The following is a 20,648-nucleotide window of genomic DNA, read 5'->3' as shown; positions in this document are numbered from 1 at the left end:
TTTTATGACAATATGCCAAAGTATCTTAGAGTGTACCCTCAGTGAGAGGATAGGAAATATACACAAGATATATATACACAATAGCAAAAATATGCAGTATAGTCTTAGAAAACAGTGCAAACAATGTATAGTTACAATAGGATGCAATGGGGAAACATAGGGATAGGGGCAACACAAACCATATACTCCAAAAGTGGAATGCGAACCACGAATGGACCCCAAACCTATGTGACCTTGTAGAGGGTCGCTGGGACTATTAGAAAATAGTGAGAGTTAGAAAAATAACCCTCCCCAAGACCCTGAAAAGTGAGTGCAAAGTGCACTAAAGTTCCCCTAAGGACAAAGAAGTCGTGTTAGAGGAATAATGCAGGAAAAGACACAAACCAGCAATGCAACAACTGTGGATTTCCAATCTAGGGTACCTGTGGAACAAGGGGACCAAGTCCAAAAGTCACAAGCAAGTCGGAGATGGGCAGATGCCCAGGAAATGCCAGCTGCGGGTGCAAAGAAGCTTCTACTTGACAGAAGAAGCTGAGGTTTCTGCAGGAACGAAAAGGGCTAGAGACTTCCCCTTTGGTGGACGGATCCCTCTCGCCGTGGAGGGTCGTGCAGAAGAGTTTTCCCGCCGAAAGAACGCCAACAAGCCTTGCTAGCTGCAAATCGTGCAGTTAACATTTTTGGAAGCTGCTGAGGCCCAGGAGGGACCAGGAGGTCGCAAATTGGACCAGCAAAGAGAGGGGACGTCGAGCAAGACAACGAGCCCTCTCTGAAGCAGGTAGCACCCGGAGAAGTGCCTGAAACAGGCACTACGAGGATGCGTGAAATGGTACTCGCCGAAGTTGCACAAAGGAGTCCAACGTCGCCGGAGACCGACTTAGAAAGTCGTGCAATGCAGGTTAGAGTGCCGTGGACCCAGGCTTGGCTGTGCACAAAGGATTTCCGCCGGAATTGCACAGGGGCCGGAGTAGCTGCAAAGTCGCGGTTCCCAGCAATGCAGCCCAGCGAGGTGAGGCAAGGACTTACCTCCACCAAACATGGACTGAAGAGTCACTGGACTGTGGGGGTCACTTGGAAAGAGTCGCTGGATTCGAGGGACCTCGCTCGTTGTGCTGAGAGGAGACCCAAGGGACCGGTAATGCAGCTTTTTGGTGCCTGCGGTTGCAGGGGGAAGATTCCGTCGACCCACGGGAGATTTCTTCAGAGCTTCTGGTGCAGAGAGGAGGCAGACTACCCCCACAGCATGCACAAGCAGGAAAACAGTCGAGAAGGCGGCAGGATCAGCGTTACAGAGTTGCAGTAGTCGTCTTTGCTACTATGTTGCAGGTTTGCAGGCTTCCAGCGCAGTCAGCAGTCGTTTCCTTATCAGAAGGTGAAGAGAGAGATGCAGAGGAACTCGGCTGAGCTCATGCATTCGTTATCTGCAGTTTCCCCAGAGACAGAGACCCTAAATAGCCAGAAAAGAGGGTTTGGCTACCTAGGAGAGAGGATAGGCTACTAACACCTGAAGGAGCCTATCAGCAGGAGTCTCTGACGTCACCTGGTGGCACTGGCCACTCAGAGCAGTCCAGTGTGCCAGCAGCACCTCTGTTTCCAAGATGGCAGAGGTCTGGAGCACACTGGAGGAGCTCTGGACACCTCCCAGGGGAGGTGCAGGTCAGGGGAGTGGTCACTCCCCTTTCCTTTGTCCAGTTTCGTGCCAGAGCAGGGGCTAAGGGGTGCCTGAACCGGTGTAGACTGGCTTATGCAGAATTGGGCACCTCTGTGCCCAACAAAGCATTTCCAGAGGCTGGGGGAGGCTACTCCTCCCCTGCCTTCACACCATTTTCCAAAGGGAGAGGGTGTCACACCCTCTCTCAGAGGAAGTTCTTTGTTCTGCCATCCTGGGCCAGGCCTGGCTGGACCCCAGGAGGGCAGATGCCTGTCTGAGGGGTTGGCAGCAGCAGCAGCTGCAGTGAAACCCCAGGAAGGGCAGTTTGGCAGTACTAGGGTCTGTGCTACAGACCACTGGGATCATGGAATTGTACCAACAATGCCAGGATGGCATAGAGGGGGCAATTCCATGATCATAGACATGTTACATGGCCATATTCGGAGTTACCATTGTGAAGCTACATATAGGTAGTGACCTATATGTAGTGCACGCGTGTAATGGTGTCCCCGCACTCACAAAGTTCAGGGAATTGGCTCTGAACAATGTGGGGGCACCTTGGCTAGTGCCAGGGTGCCCTCACACTAAGTAACTTTGCACCTAACCTTTACCAGGTAAAGGTTAGACATATAGGTGACTTATAAGTTACTTAAGTGCAGTGTAAAATGGCTGTGAAATAACGTGGACGTTATTTCACTCAGGCTGCAGTGGCAGGCCTGTGTAAGAATTGTCAGAGCTCCCTATGGGTGGCAAAAGAAATGCTGCAGCCCATAGGGATCTCCTGGAACCCCAATACCCTGGGTACCTCAGTACCATATACTAGGGAATTATAAGGGTGTTCCAGTAAGCCAATGTAAATTGGTAAAAATGGTCACTAGCCTGTTAGTGACAATTTGGAAAGAAATGAGAGAGCATAACCACTGAGGTTCTGGTTAGCAGAACCTCAGTGAGACAGTTAGGCACTACACAGGGAACACACACATATAGGCCACAAACTTATGAGCACTGGGGTCCTGACTAGCAGGGTCCCAGTGACACATGACAAACATACTGAAAACATAGGGTTTTCACTATGAGCACTGGGCCCTGGCTGGCAGGATCCCAGTGAGACAGTGAAAACACCCTGACATACACTCACAAACAAGCCAAAAGTGGGGGTAACAAGGCTAGAAAGAGGCTACTTTCTCACACAACCCCCCCCCCCCCAAACGAAGGACAATAAGGCTAACCTTGGCCAGTTGAGACTTTATTGTCTAAGTGGTGATAAGTAGAGAGTAGCTCTGCAATAGACTGGTTACTCCCTTTATCATCCACTACTGTATATGGTTACTTCCCTATGGGGATGTAAACCACCCTGTTTGAAGTTTTTTAGCTAAGCAACAATGTGAAGATGTATTTTCAGAGTTTCTATCAGTAAGTTTTAGTTTAGAGCAGTGGGAATTGTCCACTGAACCTATTTGTAGTGATGGAAATGCCAGACAGGGATGCTGTCTCAGAAAAGCCATAGCTGGGCAAAAACTTTGTCCATATGGCTGGAAGAGAGAACAGGGATGCTGTTTCTCTTGGGTTGGAGCAGGGCAGGGATGCTGTCCTATCAGCTCCACACTAGGGCAGGGATGCTGTCCTAAGTGTTGTGAGGCAGTGCAGGGTTTCTGCACTAAAGTTTCTCTGGGAGGGTTGGAGGGATGCTCCATGTTAACTAAAATGGTGCTCTTTTTGTCACCAATGTTAGTTATCCCACAGAGAGGTACTTCTACCTCAGGGAGTCCAGCTTTGCCAGCTGATGATTCCCTTGGAACAGGTGCCACCCCAGGAGAGGTTTCTCCCACCACAGGAATGGTATCCTGAATAGTAAGGTGGTTAGGGGATACTGTGGTACCCTTTTTACCTGTTGATGGAGAGGGATCCTGAGTTTTCAGGCCTTCTCTCCTTTGCTTTTTCATTTCAGTAGAAATGAGAGGGAACAATTCCTCAGGGATGCCCAGCATGGCTGCATGGGCATAAAACTCTACATCAGCCCAACCTGAGGCCTCTAGGTCATTACCTAAGAGACAGTCTACAGGTAAGCTAGGTGATACCACCACCTGCTTAGGGCCAGTAACTCCACCCCAACTAAACTGAATTATAGCTAAGGGAAGAAACTTAGTGGAGTTATGGACATCAATAATCTTATACTGTTGTCCAATGATGTGTTGATCAGGGTGCACTAGGTTTTCAGTCACCAAAGTGATACTGGCACCTGTGTCCCTGTAGGCCAAGGCCTCAACACCATTTATTGAAACTGTCTGCCTGTACTTATCCATTGTAAGGGGACAAGCAGCCAGTGTGGCAAGGCCAATGCCACTAGGTGTGACAGAAACTGTCTTGGGAGTGACTACCCCAGTTTCTACTATGGACCCAAAAGTGAACCCAACTACACACTTCACTTGACTGTTGCCAGCAGTCCCACCACTAGTACCACTACTGCTAGGGGCACTAGAGCTTGATGTATTAGTGGTGGTAGGCTCAGGGGGTTTACCTGGACAGGACTTATCCCCTGGCCTATGGCCTCTGTTTTTACACACAAAGCACCAAGGCTTTTTAATGTGTGCAGGTTGAGAAGAAGAGGAAGAATTAGTTTTATCCCCACCCTCTGAAGAGTGTTTAAGATTTGAAGTGGGATCTTTGGTTTTACCCTTATCCCCATGCTTATCTTGAGATTTTTCACCATCTTTCTTCTTATTGCCATCTTTGTCACCCCCTGTATGAACTTTTCTGTTCACCCTTGTTCTGACCCATTTGTCTGCCTTCTTTCCCAATTCTTGGGGAGAGGTCAGATCAGAGTCCACCAAGTACTGGTGCAACAAATCAGACACACAATTATTAAGTATATGCTCTCTCAGGATTGTGTTATACAGGCTTTCATAATCAGTAACTTTACTGCCATGTAACCACCCCTCCAAGGCCTTCACTGAATGGTCAATGAAATCAACCCAGTCTTGTGAAGACTCCTTTTTGGTCTCTCTGAACTTTATCCTGTATTGTTCAGTGGTTAAGCCATAACCATCCAGGAGTGCATTCTTAAGAACTTGGAAATTATTAGCATCATTTTCTTTCACAGTAAGGAGCCTATCCCTACCTTTTCCACTAAATGATAGCCATAGGATAGCAGCCCACTGCCTTTGAGGGACATCCTGTACAACACAGGCCCTCTCAAGTGCAGCAAACCACTTGTTAATGTCATCCCCCTCCTTATAAGGGGGAACTATCTTGTGCAGATTCCTGGAATCATGCTCTTTTGCAGGATGACTATGGGGAATACTGCTGCTGCCACCATGGGTATCTAAACCCAACTTCTGTCTTTCCTTCTCTAATTCAAAAGACTGTCTATCCAAATCCAGCTGTTGCTTTTTAAGCTTCAGTCTGGTTTGTTCCACCCTCAACTTATTGAGTTCCCTCACTAACATTCTGTCATCAGGGTTGGTGGGAGGGACATTCCTAGAAACAGAGGTATGATGGGAATGAACAGAAGGAGACCTGTCCCTTACAGAAGCCACCCTAACAGCTTGGTTAACAGAAACATTACTACCAGTATGGTGAGAATAAATGCTTTTGCTATGATGTGAGACAACACTATTTGTATGGTGTGGCTCATCATCATTACCAACTATGCTAGACTGTCTAGTAATGGGCAGGCTAGGAAGTTTCTTTCCTGAATCTTTTCCTGGGGGAGTCCCTGAATCAGATTGAGAACTATTAGGTACTTTTTCAACAGATGAGGCACCTATGGCCTTATCCTGTTCTCTAAGCATGTTAAGTAACAGTTCCAAGGAAGGATTCTTCCCTACACTCAAACCTCTCTCTATACAGAGACTCCTTGCTCTTTTCCAGCTAAGGTTGTCATATGCAAGTTTGGACAGATCAACATTTTGGCCTGTGCCAGACATTTTTAGAGAGAGTTAAAGTGATAGTAAAAGATAAAAAGTTTGTCAGAGCTTTTAGAAAGACAGAGAAAAAAAACTTTTAAAACTTTTTAGAACTTTTTAGAAAGTTAGAAGTACTTTTCAGCACTTAGAAAAGAGTGAAAAGAGTAAATGCAAAACTTTTTGGCTATGTGTATATACACTGACCTTGTTTTGTATATTTTTCTCTTATGAAAAGTACAATGACAAGAGTGGTAAGTAGTCTCAAAGCACTTATCCCACCACTGCACAACCAATGTAGGAGGCTGGACTGGCTTGTAGTGAGTACCAAGGGGTACTTACACCTTGCACCAGGCCCAGGTATCCCTTATTAGTGTATAGGGTGTCTAGCAGCTTAGGCTGATAGATAATGGTAGCTTAGCAGAGCAGCTTAGGCTGAACTAGGAGACGGGTGAAGCTACTACAGTACCACTTAGTGTCATATGCACAATATCATAAGAAAACACAATACACAGTTATACTAAAAATAAAGGTACTTTATTTTTATGACAATATGCCAAAGTATCTTAGAGTGTACCCTCAGTGAGAGGATAGGAAATATACACAAGATATATATACACAATAGCAAAAATATGCAGTATAGTCTTAGAAAACAGTGCAAACAATGTATAGTTACAATAGGATGCAATGGGGAAACATAGGGATAGGGGCAACACAAACCATATACTCCAAAAGTGGAATGCGAACCACGAATGGACCCCAAACCTATGTGACCTTGTAGAGGGTCGCTGGGACTATTAGAAAATAGTGAGAGTTAGAAAAATAACCCTCCCCAAGACCCTGAAAAGTGAGTGCAAAGTGCACTAAAGTTCCCCTAAGGACAAAGAAGTCGTGTTAGAGGAATAATGCAGGAAAAGACACAAACCAGCAATGCAACAACTGTGGATTTCCAATCTAGGGTACCTGTGGAACAAGGGGACCAAGTCCAAAAGTCACAAGCAAGTCGGAGATGGGCAGATGCCCAGGAAATGCCAGCTGCGGGTGCAAAGAAGCTTCTACTGGACAGAAGAAGCTGAGGTTTCTGCAGGAACAAAAAGGGCTAGAGACTTCCCCTTTGGTGGACGGATCCCTCTCGCCGTGGAGGGTCGTGCCGGAATGTTTTCCCGCCGAAAGAACGCTAACAAGCCTTGCTAGCTGCAAATCGTGTAGTTAGCGTTTTTGGACGCTGCTGAGGCCCAGGAGGGACCAGGAGCTCGCAAATTGGACCAGCAGAGAGAGGGGACGTCGAGCAAGAAAAGGAGACCTCTCTGAAGCAGGTAGCACCTGGAGAAGTGCCCAAAACAGGCACTAAAAGGATGCGTGAAACGGTGCTCGCCGAAGTTGCACAAAGGAGACCCACGTCGCCGGAGACCAACTTAGAAAGTCGTGCAATGCAGGTTAGAGTGCCGTGGACCCAGGCTTGGCGGTGCATGAAGGATTTCCGCCGGAAGTGCACAGGGGCCGGAGTAGCTGCAAAGTCACGGTTCCCAGCAATGCAGCCCAGCGAGGTGAGGCAAGGACTTACCTCCACCAAACTTGAACTGAAGAGTCACTGGACTGTGGGGGTCACTTGGACAGAGTCGCTGGATTCGAGGGACCTCGCTCGTCGTGCTGAGAGGAGACCCAAGGGACCGGTAATGCAGCTTTTTGGTGCCTGCGGTTGCAGGGGGAAGATTCCGTCGACCCACGGGAGATTTCTTCGGAGCTTCTGGTGCAGAGAGGAGGCAGACTACCCCCACAGCATGCACAAGCAGGAAAACAGTCGAGAAGGCGGCAGGATCAGCGTTACAGAGTTGCAGTAGTCGTCTTTGCTACTATGTTGCAGGTTTGCAGGCTTCCAGCGCGGTCAGCAGTCGTTTCCTTATCAGAAGGTGAAGAGAGAGATGCAGAGGAACTCGGCTGAGCTCATGCATTCGTTATCTGCAGTTTCCCCAGAGACAGAGACCCTAAATAGCCAGAAAAGAGGGTTTGGCTACCTAGGAGAGAGGATAGGCTACTAACACCTGAAGGAGCCTATCAGCAGGAGTCTCTGACGTCACCTGGTGGCACTGGCCACTCAGAGCAGTCCAGTGTGCCAGCAGCACCTCTGTTTCCAAGATGGCAGAGGTCTGGAGCACACTGGAGAAGCTCTGGACACCTCCCAGGGGAGGTTCAGGTCAGGGGAGTGGTCACTCCCCTTTCCTTTGTCCAGTTTCGCGCCAGAGCAGGGGCTAAGGTTTCCCTGAACCGGTGTAGACTGGCTTATGCAGAATTGGGCACCTCTGTGCCCAACAAAGCATTTCCAGAGGCTGGGGGAGGCTACTCCTCCCCTGCCTTCACACCATTTTCCAAAGGGAGAGGGTGTCACACCCTCTCTCAGAGGAAGTTCTTTGTTCTGCCATTCTGGGCCAGGCCTGGCTGGACCCCAGGAGGGCAGATGCCTGTCTGAGGGGTTGGCAGCAGCAGCTGCAGTGAAACCCCAGGAAGGGCAGTTTGGCAGTACCAGGGTCTGTGCTACAGACCACTGGGATCATGGAATTGTACCAACAATGCCAGGATGGCATAGAGGGGGCAATTCCATGATCATAGAAATGTTACATGGCCATATTCGGAGTTACCATTGTGAAGCTACATATAGGTAGTGACCTATATGTAGTGCACGCGTGTAATGGAGTCCCCGCACTCACAAAGTTCAGGGAATTGGCTCTGAACAATGTGGGGGCACCTTGGCTAGTGCCAGGGTGCCCTCACACTAAGTAACTTTGCACCTAACCTTTACCAGGTAAAGGTTAGACATATAGGTGACTTATAAGTTACTTAAGTGCAGTGTAAAATGGCTGTGAAATAACGTGGACGTTATTTCACTCAGGCAGCAGTGGCAGGCCTGTGTAAGAATTGTCAGAGCTCCCTATGGGTGGCAAAAGAAATGCTGCAGCCCATAGGGATCTCCTGGAACCCCAATACCCTGTGTACCTCAGTACCATATACTAGGGAATTATAAGGGTGTTCCAGTAAGCCAATGTAAATTGGTAAAAATGGTCACTAGCCTGTTAGTGACAATTTGGAAAGAAATGAGAGAGCATAACCACTGAGGTTCTGGTTAGCGGAGCCTCAGTGAGACAGTTAGGCACTACACAGGGAACACACACATATAGGCCACAAACTTATGAGCACTGGGGTCCTGACTAGCAGGGTCCCAGTGACACATAACAAACATACTGAAAACATAGGGTTTTCACTATGAGCACTGGGCCCTGGCTGGCAGGATCCCAGTGAGACAGTGAAAACACCCTGACATTCACTCACAAACAGGCCAAAAGTGGGGGTAACAAGGCTAGAAAGAGGCTACTTTCTCACAGTCTTTCCTGCATTATTCCTCTATCACGACTTCTTTGTCCTTGGGGGAACTTCAGTGCACTTTGCACTCACTTTTCAGGGTCTTGGGGAGGGTTATTTTTCTAACTCTCACTATTTTCTAATAGTCCCAGCGACCCTCTACAAGGTCACATAGGTTTGGGGTCCATTCGTGGTTCGCATTCCACTTTTGGAGTATATGGTTTGTGTTGCTCCTATCCCTATGTGTCCCCATAGCATCCTATTGTAACTATACATTGTTTGCACTGTTTTCTAAGACTATACTGCATATTTTTGGTATTGTGTACATATATCTTGTGTATATTTCCTATCCTCTCACTGAGGGTACACTCTAAGATACTTTGGCATATTGTCATAAAAATAAAGTACCTTTATTTTTAGTATATCTGTGTATTTTGTTTTCTTATGATATTGTGCAAGTGACACTTGTGGTACTGTAGTAGCTTCACACGTCTCCTAGTTCAGCCTAAGCTGCTCTGCTAAGCTACCATTATCTATCAGCCTAAGCTGCTAGACACCCCATACACTAATAAGGGATAACTGGGCCTGGTGCAAGGTGCAAGTACCCCTTGGTACTCACTACAAGCCAGTCCAGCCTCCTACATTGGTTGTGCAGCGGTGGGATAAGTGCTTTGAGACTACTTACCACTCTTGTCATTGTACTTTTCATAAGAGAAAAATATACAAAACAAGTTCAGTGTATATACACATAGCCAAAAAGTTTTGCATTTCCTCTTTTCACTCTTTTCTAAGTGCTGAAAAGTACTTCTAACTTTCTAAAAAGTTCTAAAAAGTTTTAAAAGTTTTTTTTCTGTCTTTCTAAAAGTTCTGAAAACTTTTTTCTCTTTTTCTATCACTTTAACTCTCTCTAAAAATGTCTGGCACAGGCAAAAATGTTGACCTGTCTAAGATTGCATATGATCACCTTAGCTGGAAAGGAGCAAGGAGTCTCTGCATAGAGAGAGGTTTGAGTGTAGGGAAGAATCCTTCCTTGGAATTGTTACTTAACATGCTTAGAGAACAAGATAAGGCTAAAAGTGCCCCATCTGTTGAAAAAGTAGCTAATGGTTCCCAATCTGATCCAGGGACTCCCCCAGGTAAAGGTTCAGGAAAGAAACTTCTTAGCCTTCCCATTACAAGACAGTCTAGCATAGTTGGTACTGAGGTGGAGTCACATCATACAGATGATGTGCTCTCACATTACACTGTCAGCCAAGCTGTTAGGGTGCCCTCTGTGAGGGACAGGTCTCCTTCTGTCCATTCTCACCATACTTCTGTTTCAAGACATGTCCCTCCCACCCACCCTGATGACAGATTGTTAGAAAGGGAGCTCAATAGATTGAGAGTGGAACAAACCAGACTGAAGCTCAAGAAGCAACAGCTGGATTTGGATAGACAGACTTTAGAAGTAGAGAAGGAGAGACAGAAGTTGGGTTTAGAAACCCATGGTGGCAGCAGCAGTATTCCCCATAGTCATCCTGCAAAAGAGCATGATTCCAGGAATCTGCATAAGATAGTTCCCCCTTATAAGGAGGGGGATGACATTAACAAGAGGTTTGCTGCACTTGAGAGGGCCTGTGTTGTACAGGATGTCCCTCAAAGGCAGTGGGCTGCTATCCTATGGCTATCATTTAGTGGAAAAGGTAGGGATAGGCTCCTTACTGTGAAAGAAAGTGATGCCAATAATTTTACAGTTCTTAAGAATGCACTCCTGGATGGTTATGGCTTAACCACTGAACAATACAGGATAAAGTTCAGAGAGACCAAAAAGGAGTCTTCACAAGACTGGGTTGATTTCATTGACCATTCAGTGAAGGCCTTGGAGGGGTGGTTACATGGCAGTAAAGTTACTGATTATGACAGCCTGTATAACTTGATCCTGAGAGAGCATATTCTTAATAATTGTGTGTCTGATTTGTTGCACCAGTACTTGGTGGACTCTGATCTGACCTCTCCCCAAGAATTGGGAAAGAAGGCAGACAAATGGGTCAGAACAAGGGTAAACAGAAAAGTTCATACAGGGGGTGACAAAGATGGCAACAAAAAGAAAGATGGTAAGTCTTCTGACAAGGGTGGGGACAAATCTAAAAATGAGTCTTCATCAGGCCCACAAAAACAATCTGGTGGGGGTGGTGGGCCCAAATCCTCCTTTAATCAAAACAAAGAAAAGAAACCATAGTGCTATTTATGTAAAGTAAAAGGCCATTGGACAACAGATTCCAGTTTTCCAAAGAAAAGCACCAAGCCTCCTACCACTACAACCCCTACTGCTACACCTAGTGTCCCTACTAATAGCAGTGGTGGTGGGAGCAAACCTACTAATAGCCAATCCAAGGGATTAGCTGGGCTCACTATTGGTAACTTAGTTGGGGTTGGCCTTGTTAGGGAGGCCACAGAGGCTGTGTTAGTCTCTGAGGGGGCTATTGATTTAGCCACCTTAGTTGCTTGTCCCCTTAATATGGATAAGTACAAGCAGCTACCCCTAATAAATGGTGTTGAGGTTCAGGCCTACAGGGACACTGGTGCCAGTGTGACTATGGTCATAGAGAAACTGGTCCACCCTGAACAACACCTACTTGGTCACCAGTACCAAGTAACCGATGCTCACAACAACACACTTAGCCACCCCATGGCTGTTGTAAATCTCAACTGGGGTGGGGTTACTGGTCCAAAGAAAGTTGTGGTAGCCACAGATTTACCTGTAGACTGTCTACTAGGAAATGATTTGGAGACATCAGCTTGGTCAGATGTGGAGTTGGAGGCCCATGCAGCAATGCTGGGCATTCCAGGGCATATTTTTGCTTTGACAAGGGCTCAGGCCAAAAAGCAAAAAGGACAGGGAAGCTTGGATCCTGGAACAATGGACCAAGTGCTCCCTAAAGCTAGGGCTACTAGAAGCAAACCACTTCCTACTATCCCTCCCTCTTCAGTGGATTCAACTTCTGAGGAAGAAGAATTCCCTCCCTGTGCAGAACCTACACCAGAGGAGCTTGAAGCAGACACTGCTGAGCTTTTGGGTGAAGGGGGGCCTGCCAGGGAGGAGCTGAGTGTGGCACAGCAAACCTGTCCCACATTAGAGGGTCTAAGACAGCAAGCTGTCAAACAGGCTAATGGGGATGTTAGTGACTCTCACAGAGTTTACTGGGAGGACAATCTCTTGTATACTGAGGCAAGGAATCCTAAACCTGGAGCTGCCAGGAGATTAGTGATCCCTCAGGAGTACAGAAAGTTCCTCCTAACTCTTGCTCACGACATTCCCCTAGCAGGACATCTAGGACAAATGAAAACTTGGGACAGGCTTGTTCCCTTGTTTCATTGGCCTAGGATGTCTGAGGACACAAACGAGTTTTGTAAGTCCTGTGAAACCTGTCAAGCCAGTGGCAAGACAGGTGGAACACCAAAGGCACCCCTTATTCCACTGCCTGTGGTTGGGGTTCCCTTTGAAAGGGTAGGGGTTGACATAGTTGGCCCCCTTGACCCTCCTACTGTTTCAGGCAATAGGTTTATCTTGGTGGTAGTGGACCATGCCACAAGATATCCTGAAGCTATTCCTTTAAGGACCACTACAGCACCTGCAGTGGCAAAGGCCCTCCTGGGAATATTTTCCAGGGTGGGCTTCCCAAAGGAAGTAGTATCAGACAGGGGAAGCAATTTCATGTCTGCATACTTAAAGGCCATGTGGAAGGAGTGTGGTGTAACTTACAAGTTCACAACACCTATCATCCACAAACAAATGGACTGGTGGAGAGATTTAATAAAACTCTCAAAGGCATGATTATGGGTCTCCCAGAAAAACTCCGCAGGAGATGGGATATCCTTCTACCATGCCTCCTTTTTGCCTACAGGGAGGTACCCCAGAAAGGAGTGGGCTTCAGCCCCTTTGAACTTCTTTTTGGACACCCTGTTAGGGGACCACTCACACTTGTCAAGGAGGGTTGGGAACAACCTTTAAAAGCTCCTAAGCAAGATATTGTGGACTATGTACTTGGCCTCAGATCAAGGATGGCTGAGTATATGAAAAAGGCAGTAAAAACCTTCAGGCCAGCCAAGAGCTCCAGAAGCAATGGCATGATCAGAAGGCTGTTTTGGTTCAGTACCAACCAGGGCAGAAAGTGTGGGTCTTGGAGCCTGTGGCCCCAAGAGCACTCCAAGATAAATGGAGTGGACCCCACACAATTGTTGAGAAAAAGGGTGAAGTCACCTATTTAGTTGACTTAGGCACTGCCAGGAGTCCCCTTAGGGTGCTCCATGTCAACGCCTGAAACCCTACTATGACAGGGCTGATCTCACCCTGCTCATGGCAACTGATGAGGGACAGGAAGAAGACAGTGATCCTCTACCTGAGCAGAAAGACCATTGCATAAATCTCCTAGATCAATTCTCTGAACTCTTCTCTACTGTGCCAGGTACCACTTCTTGGTGTGAGCACACTATAGATACTGGAGACAGCTTGCCTGACAAAAGTAAGATCTATAGGCAGCCTGACCATGTCAGGGACTGCATAAAGCAAGAGGTGCAGAAAATGTTAGAACTAGGAGTGGTTGAGCACTCTGAAAGTCCATGGGCTTCTCCTGTGGTACTTGTACCAAAACCCCATTCCAAAGATGGAAAGAAGGAAATGCGGTTTTGTGTAGACTATAGAGGTCTCAACCTGGTAACCAAAACTGATGCTCACCCTATACCCAGGGCAGATGAGCTCATAGATACACTGGCATCTGCCAAGTATCTAAGCACTTTTGATTTGACTGCAGGGTATTGGCAGATCAAATTATCAGAAGATGCTAAACCTAAAACAGCATTTTCAACCATTGCAGGACATTACCAGTTCACTGTAATGCCTTTTGGATTGAAAAATGCACCTGCCACTTTTCAGAGGTTCGTGAACACAGTCCTGCAAGGGCTGGAAGCTTTCAGTGCAGCATATTTGGACGATATAGCTGTCTTTAGCTCCAGCTGGGATGATCACCTGGTCCACCTATGGAAAGTTTTGGAGGCCCTGCAAAAGGCAGGCCTCACTATCAAGGCTTCAAAGTGCCAGATAGGGCAGGGAAAGGTGGTTTATCTGGGACACCTTGTTGGTGGGGAACAGATTGCACCACTTCAGGGGAAAATCCAAACAATTATTGATTGGGTTCCCCCTACTACTCAGACTCAGGTGAGAGCCTTCCTAGGCCTCACTGGGTATTACAGGAGGTTCATTAAGAACTATGGCTCCATTGCAGCCCCTCTTAATGACCTCACATCCAAAAAAATGCCTAAAAAGGTATTATGGACAGCAAACTGTCAGAAAGCTTTTGAGGAGCTGAAGCAGGCCATGTGCTCTGCACCTGTCCTGAAAAGCCCTTGTTACTCTAAAGAATTCTATGTCCAAACTGATGCATCTGAATTAGGAGTAGGGGCAGTCCTATCACAACTTAATTCTGAGGGCCAGGATCAACCTGTTGCTTTTATTAGTAGGAGGTTGACCCCTAGAGAAAAGCGTTGGTCTGCCATTGAGAGGGAGGCCTTTGCTGTGGTCTGGGCACTGAAGAAGTTGAGGCCATACCTGTTTGGCACTCACTTCATTGTTCAGACAGACCACAAACCTCTGCTTTGGCTAAAACAAATGAAAGGTGAAAATCCTAAATTGTTGAGGTGGTCCATATCCCTACAGGGAATGGACTATACAGTGGAACATAGACCTGGGAGTAGCCACTCCAATGCAGATGGACTCTCCAGATATTTCCACTTAGACAATGAAGACTCATCAGGTCATGGCTAGTCTTATTGTCCTTCGTTTGGGGGGGGGGGTTGTGTAGGAAAGTACCATCTTGTCTGGCACGTTACCCCCATTTTTCACTGTATATATGTTGTTTTAGTTGTATGTGTCACTGGGACCCTGGTATCCAGGACCCCAGTGCTCATAAGTGTGCCTGAATGAGTTACCTGTGTAGTGACTAACTGTCTCACTGAGGCTCTGCTAATCAGAACCTCAGTGGTTATGCTCTCTCATTTCTTTCAAATTGTCACTAACAGGCTAGTGACCAATTTTACCAATTTACATTGGCTTACTGGAACACCGTTATAATTCCCTAGTATATGGTACTGAGGTACCCAGGGTATTGGGGTTCCAGGAGATCCCTATGGGCTGCAGCATTTCTTTTGCCACCCATAGGGAGCTCGGACAATTCTTACACAGGCCTGCCACTGCAGCCTGAGTGAAATAACGTTCACGTTATTTCACAGCCATTTTACACTGCACTTTAGTAACTTATAAGTCACCTATATGTCTAACCTTTACCTGGTAAAGGTTAGGTGCAAAGTTATTTAGTGTGAGGGCACCCTGGCACTAGCCAAGGTGCCCCCACATTGTTCAGGGCCAATTCCCCGGACTTTGTGAGTGCGGGGACACCATTACACGCGTGCACTACATATAGGTCACTACCTATATGTAGCTTCACAATGGTAACTCCGAATATGGCCATGTAACATGTCTATGATCATGGAATTGCCCCCTCTATGCCATCCTGGCATAGTTGGCACAATCCCATGATCCCAGTGGTCTGTAGCACAGACCCTAGTACTGCCAAACTGCCCTTCCTGGGGTTTCACTGCAGCTGCTGCTGCTGCCAACCCCTCAGACAGGCATCTGCCCTCCTGGGGTCCAGCCAGGCCTGGCCCAGGATGGCAGAACAAAGGACTTCCTCTAAGAGAGGGTGTTACACCCTCTCCCTTTGGAAAATGGTGTGAAGGCAGGGGAGGAGTAGCCTCCCCCAGCCTCTGGAAATACTTTCTTGGGCACAGATGTGCCCAATTCTGCATAAGCCAGTCTACACCGGTTCAGGGGACCCCTTAGCCCTGCTTTGGCGCGAAACTGGACAAAGGAAAGGGGAGTGACCACTCCCCTGATGTGCACCTCCCCTGGGAGGTGTCCAGAGCTCCTCCAGTGTGCTCCAGACCTCTGCCATCTTGGAAACAGAGGTGCTGCTGGCACACTGGACTGCTCTGAGTGGCCAGTGCCACCAGGTGACGACAGAGACTCCTTCTGATAGGCTCCTTCAGGTGTTAGTAGCCTATCCTCTCTCCTCGGTAGCCAAACCCTCTTTTCTGGCTATTTAGGGTCTCTGTCTCTGGGGAAACTTTAGATAACGAATGCAAGAGCTCAGCCGAGTTCCTCTGCATCTCTCTCTTCACCTTCTGCCAAGGAATCGACTGCTGACCGCGCTGGAAGCCTGCAAACCTGCAACATAGTAGCAAAGACGACTACTGCAACTCTGTAACGCTTATCCTGCCGCCTTCTCGACTGTTTTCCTGGTGGTGCATGCTGTGGGGGTAGTCTGCCTCCTCTCTGCACTAGAAGCTCCGAAGAAATCTCCCGTGGGTCGATGGAATCTTCCCCCTGCAACCACAGGCACCAAAAAGCTGCATTACTGGTCCCTTGGGTCTCCTCTCAGCACGACGAGCGAGGTCCCTCGAGTCCAGAAACTCTGTCCAAGTGACCCCCACAGTCCAGTGACTCTTCAGTCCAAGTTTGGTGGAGGTAAGTCCTTGCCTCACCTTGCTAGACTGCATTGCTGGGAACCGCGACTTTTGCAGCTACTCCGGCCCCTGTACACTTCCGGTGGAAATCCTTTGTGCACAGGCAAGCCTGGGTCCACAGCACTCTAACCTGTATTGCACGACTTTCTAAGTTGGTCTCCGGCGACGTGGGACTCCTTTCTGTAACTTCGGGTGAGCACTGTTTCACGCATCCTCGTAGTGCCTGTTTCTGGCACTTCTTCGGGTGATACCTGCTGCTGAGAGAGCTCCTTGTCTTGCACGATGTCCCCTCTACCTCCTGGCGCAATTTGCGACATCCTGGTCCTTCCTGAGCCAAAGCAGCGTCCAAAAACGCTAACAGCACGATTTGCAGCTAGCAAGGCTTGTTGGCGTTCTTTCGGCGGGAAAATACTTCTGCATGACTCTCCACGGCGAGAGGGATTCGTCTACCAAAGGGGAAGTCTCTAGCCCTTTTCGTTCCTGCAGAAACCTCAGCTTCTTCTGTCCAGTAGAAGCTTGTTTGTACCCACAGCTGGCATTTCCTGGGCATCTGCCCATCTCCGACTTGCTTGTGACTTTTGGACTTGGTCCCCTTGTTCCACAGGTACCCTAGATTGGAAATCCATCGTTGTTGCATTGTTGGTTTGTGTCTTTCCTGCATTATTCCTCTATCACGACTTCTTTGTCCTTGGGGGAACTTTAGTGCACTTTGCACTCACTTTTCAGGGTCTTGGGGAGGGTTATTTTTCTAACTCTCACTATTTTCTAATAGTCCCAGCGACCCTCTACAAGGTCACATAGGTTTGGGGTCCATTCGTGGTTCGCATTCCACTTTTGGAGTATATGGTTTGTGTTGCCCCTAGCCCTATGTGTCCCCATTGCATCCTATTGTAACTATACATTGTTTGCACTGTTTTCTATGACTATACTGCATATTTTTGGTATTGTGTACATATATCTTGTGTATATTTCCTATCCTCTCACTGAGGGTACACTCTAAGATACTTTGGCATATTGTCATAAAAATAAAGTACCTTTATTTTTAGTATAACTGTGTATTGTGTTTTCTTATGATATTGTGCAAGTGACACTTGTGGTACTGTAGTAGCTTCACACGTCTCCTAGTTCAGCCTAAGCTGCTCTGCTAAGCTATCATTATCTATCAGCCTAAGCTGCTAGACTCCCTATACACTAATAAGGGATAACTGGGCCTGGTGCAAGGTGCAAGTACCCCTTGGTACTCACTACAAGCCAGTCCAGCCTCCTACAATCAGGTAATGACTAGTCTTATTGTCCTTCGTTTGGGGGGGGGGGTTGTGTAGGAAAGTACCATCTTGCCTGGCATGTTACCCCCATTTTTTTACTGTATATATGTTGTTTTAGTTGTATGTGTCACTGGGACCCTGCCAGCCAGGGCCCCAGTGCTCATAAGTGTGCCTGGCTGTGTTACCGGTGTTATGACTAACTGTCTCACTGAGGCTCTGCTAGCCAGAACCTCAGTGGTTATGCTCTCTCATTTCTTGCAAATTGTCACTAACAGGCTAGTGACCAATTTTACCAATTTACATTGGCTTACTGGAACACCCTTTTAATTCCCTAGTATATGGTACTGAGGTACCCAGGGTATTGGGGTTCCAGGAGATCCCTATGGGCTGCAGCATTTCTTTTGCCACCCATAGGGAGCTCTGACAATTCTTACACAGGCCTGCCACTGCAGCCTGAGTGAAATGACGTCCACGTTATTTCACAGCCATTTACCACTGCACTTAAGTAACTTATAAGTCACCTATATGTCTAACCTTTACCTGGTAAAGGTTAGGTGCAAAGTTACTTAGTGTGTGGGCACCCTGGCACTAGCCAAGGTGCCCCCACATTGTTCAGGGCAAATTCCCCGGACTTTGTGAGTGCGGGGACACCATTACACGCGTGCACTACACATAGGTCACTACCTATGTGTAGCTTCACAATGGTAACTCCGAATATGGCCATGTAACATGTCTATGATTATGGAATTGCCCACAATAGCACAATCCCATGATCCCAGTGGTCTGTAGCACAGACCCTGGCACTGCCAAACTGCCTTTTCAGGGGTTTCACTGCAGCTGCTGCTGCTGCCAACCCCTCAGACAGGTTTCTTCCCTCCTGGGGTCCAGCCAGGTCTGGCCCAGGATGGCAGAACAAAGGACTTCCTCTGAGAGAGGGTGTTACACCCTCTCCCTTTGGAAAATGGTGAGAAGGCAGGGGAGGAGTAGCCTCCCCCAGCCTCTGGAAATGCTTTCATGGGCACAGATGGTGCCCATTTCTGCATAAGCCAGTCTACACCGGTTCAGGGACCCCTTAGCCCTGCTCTCAGTGTGTCCCAGTGTGTCCCAGACCTCTGCCATCTTGGATTCAGAGGTGTTGGGGGAACACTGGACTGCTCTGAGTGGCCAGTGCCAGCAGGTGACGTAAGAGACCCCTTCTGATAGGTCCTTACCTCTCTTGGTAGTCAAACCTCCTTTCTTGGTAGCCAAACCTCCTTTTCTGGCTATTTAGGGTCTCTCCTCTGGGGTATTCTTCAGATAACGAATGCAAGAGCTCACCAGAGTTCCTCTGCACTTCCCTCTTTGACTTCTGCCAAGGATCGACTGCTGACTGCTCCAGGGCGCCTGCAAAACTGCAACAAAATAGCAAGACCACTACCAGCAACATTGTAGCGCCTCATCCTGCCGGCTTTCTCAACTGTTTCCTGGTGGTGCATGCTCTGAGGGCTGTCTGCCTTCACCCTGCACTGGAAGCCAAGAAGAAATCTCCCGTGGGTCGACTGAATCTTCCCCCTGCTAACGCAGGCACAAAAAGACTGCATCACCGGTCCTCTGGGTCCCCTCTCATCCTGATGAATGTGGTCCCTGGAACACAGGAGCTTGATCCAAGTGACCCCCACAGTCCAGTGATCCTTCAGTCCAAGTTTGGTGGAGGTAAGTCCTTGCCTACCCACACTAGACTGCAAACCTGTGTACTGCGTGATTTGCAGCTACTCCAGCTTCTGTGCATTTCTCCAAGGATTTCTTTGTGCACAGCCTAACCTGGGTCCCCAGCACTCCATCCTGCAGTGCTCAACCCTCTGAGTTGGACTCCGACGTCATGGGACCCTGCTTTTGTGACTCTGGTTACACCAATCTTCTAAGTGCCTGCTACCGGAATGTCTGCGGGTGCTGCCTGCTTCTACAGAGGCTCTCTGAGTTGCTGAGCACCCCCTCTGTCTCCTCCTCCAAGGGGTGACATCCTGGTCCTTCCTGGTCCCCAGCAGCACCTAATAAACTCCACCATGACCCTTGCAGCTAACAAGGCTTGTTTGTGGTATTTCTGCGTGGAAACACTTCTGCAACCTCCAGCATGCTGTGGGACATCTTCCATCCAAAGGAGAAGTTCCTAGCCCTTTTTGTTGTTGCAGAATATTTGGCTTCTTCCACCCGGAGGCAGCCTTCTTGCACCTTCATCCGGGGTTTCCTGGCCTCCTGCCCCCCCCGGACACTATCACAACTCTTGGACTTGGTCCCCTTGCCTTGCAGGTCCTCAAGTCCAGGAATCCGTCTTCAGTGTTTTGCTGGTGCTTGTGGTTCTTGCAGAATCCCCCAATCACGATTATTGTGTCCTTTTGGGGTAGTAGGGTAACTTTACACCTCCTTTTCAGGGTCTTGGGGTGGGGTATCTTGAACACCCTGACTGTTTTCTTACAGTCCCAGCGACCCTCTACAAGCTCCCATAGGTCTGGGATCCATTCGTGATTCGCATTCCATGTTTGGAGTATATGGTTTGTGTTGCCCCTAGACCTATGTTCACCTATTGCATCCTATTGTGATTCTACATTGTTTGCACTACTTTTCTTACTGTTACTTACCTGTTTTGGGTTTGTGTACATATAATTTGTGTATATTACTTACCTCCTAAGTGAGGGTATCCTCTGAGATACTTTTGGCATATTGTCACTAAAATAAAGTACCTTTATTTTTAGTAACTCTGAGTGTTGTGTTTTCTTATGATATTGTGCTATATAAGTGATATAGTAGGAGCTTTGCATGTCTCCTAGTTCAGCCTAAGCTGCTTTGCCGGAGCTACCTTCTATCAGCCTAAGCTGCTAGAAACACCTCTATTCTACTAATAAGGGATAACTGGTCCTGGCACAGGGTGTAAGTACCACAAGTTAC

The sequence above is a fragment of the Pleurodeles waltl genome, chromosome 9 (genome assembly GCF_031143425.1).
Source record: "Pleurodeles waltl isolate 20211129_DDA chromosome 9, aPleWal1.hap1.20221129, whole genome shotgun sequence".
Taxonomy (NCBI): domain Eukaryota; kingdom Metazoa; phylum Chordata; class Amphibia; order Caudata; family Salamandridae; genus Pleurodeles; species Pleurodeles waltl.
This window is presented reverse-complemented; position numbering follows the sequence as displayed.